Genomic DNA, 2371 nt, shown 5'->3' with positions numbered 1-2371 from the left:
GGCTCAGATCAGTACTAAAAATCAACAAGGTTAGATTCTCTAATGAGCCAGGCTTATAAAAATGCTAAAAGTATTAAAAAAAAAAAAAAAGAGGACGTGGTGAAATTTTAACTACATTCAGGGCAAGAAGATAAAAATTTGATAGGCTACTGATTAAGATAGTACAGGGTTAGATGATGAGAAAAAAGATAAAACTTCTCTTTGTTACTTTCCTTCTCTCTTCTTTAAAGGATGATAGTGAGAAAAGGTAAAAATAGTACTAAAGTTAAGGACACTGAAGACTAAAGTACAAGAGAAGGATATAAAAGACCTTCAGTTGCTCTGCATGGGGTCTGGCCTAAATGACTCTATCACTCTTTCTGGGAGGACTTCCTTCTGTTTTAGGCATACACAGCACTCTATGCTATCTTGTTGTAACATCATGATTTTGTAATTAATTACTGCTCATTTAGAAGGTCAAATCTTTTAATATGAGCACTGTGTTTTATTCACTGTTGAAGCTTCAGTGTGTACCCTAGCACAGCCTTCAATAAATACGTATTTTATTAATTACTTAACTACAAATCAAGATACTAAGAAAAGTTTCAAATTAGTTTATTGATCCACACAAAGGGAAATTTAAAAACCACAGAGGATTAGAAAAGCAACAAAGATAGAGGAGACAATTGTCTGATTTTACAAAAGCAGAACAAATATTCGGCGAATTGTTCACTGACATGTTTTGTTGTTGATCTCAGGCCAAATCCTATACTGAATAATTGAACAAGACTTTGCAAGTACTTTAGAAAATAAGGTGTAATCAATAGGGGTTGCCATGAGTTTGCTGAAAAATATTCTTGCCCAGCCAGCCAGATTTTCGTCTTGGCTAGGGTTAATAAACATTTTAGAGAACTGGGAGAAAACTTCTGATTTTTGCACGGCACTGAACAAGGGTTCATATAATATCTTTGTTGACAATGTCTTACATATATCAGATACCTGATAAAAGTAGATTGGGCAAGTGATTGCAAAAGGTATTAACTGAACCATTTCCTTCAAACATTTTTTAGTGATTTTTCTTTCTTTCTTTTACTAATCCATGCTCTTCGACCTTAGGGCATACATTTATTCTTATCTGCCAGGTCTGCTAACCCTTTGTTGAAAGAATTGTTCCAGTTATATATATTATACTAGGTATTACTCTATTCAATTAGAGAATTTGAGAATTTATTTACATCAAATATTGGGCAACAGGGAAGCTCAATTCCATTTATCAATTTTGCCTTGGAGAACACTTTGAGGCAGGTCAAGTCAGGTAGCTTTGTCTTTCCTTAATTTTTCTCTTGCATCCCTTCGGAATCAAATCTCAGTTGCATTCTCATCACCCATGTGCTACCCTGGTATCTGCATAGAAAGGACATCAACTGAAATATTTATTATACTAAGTGTTGAGGGTTGAATGCTCTATCAGCATGGGACTTTTATATTAAAGGAAGATGACAGAGGGTAATTCTTTATTTACATGTAGTAACTGACCTCTAAAGGCATAAACAACAGTGTGCATTCACACAAACTCAAACTCACTTCCTCTCATTCTCTGATACATACAGATGCTCTGGGAACAGGTCTACACAAACACATGCATATCCATACTCATAGACATCGCTCACACTGATGTGACACAGGAAGCCCTGCATGAATTCTTTCTCCTTTTGCTATGTATAATAGAATAAAAAAGCATTCAAATGGGATATAGGAGGCTTAGAGTTTTGTCTTGGCTCTTCTATTAGCAAGTTGTATAATTCTGAGCAAGTCAGTTCCCTCCTTGGACTCTAGTTTCCTTATACAATGCAGGGGAGTTAGCACAGGGTGTTAAGTCTTTACTAAGCTGTTGGAAGGGCTGAAAGAGAAGGCTTGGTCTTTTGGAATGTCTTCAGAACAACACAGAACTGGCCCCCTACAGAAATTTCTACCTCTGAGGCTACCACCGAAGTTATGCTGGCCTGTGCCCGGAGCTCTCCACTCCCTGTGCAGGAGCCTATAATACTGCTAAACTGGAGAATAGACATCCAGACCAGCAATTAGGATTAAAAGTTGGGTCAAGAAACTGCCCTATACCACTGATCATTGACAGCCAAAAGACTAGAAAATGAAAACTGGAACCTGCTATTGGAAAAATCACATCCTTTCTGTCTAGCACAACAACCAGGAGCCACAGGTGAAAGCCTCTTCCTCATTTCTCCCTTCATTTAAGCATATAGAAGAGATTAGGATGGAATGCTGAATAATAAGAAACAATATCCAGCACTGCTATGTTCTGAAAATGTAAGAAGCTGCTTCAGGGGCTAGTGAGTTTCTATCATTGAAGATATATAAACAGAAATCAGATAAC

The sequence above is a fragment of the Pteropus vampyrus genome, unplaced genomic scaffold (genome assembly GCF_000151845.1).
Source record: "Pteropus vampyrus isolate Shadow unplaced genomic scaffold, Pvam_2.0 Scaffold68, whole genome shotgun sequence".
NCBI classification, from domain to species: Eukaryota; Metazoa; Chordata; class Mammalia; order Chiroptera; family Pteropodidae; genus Pteropus; species Pteropus vampyrus.
The sequence above is the reverse complement of the archived record's forward strand: the minus strand, read 5'-3'. Positions refer to the sequence as shown.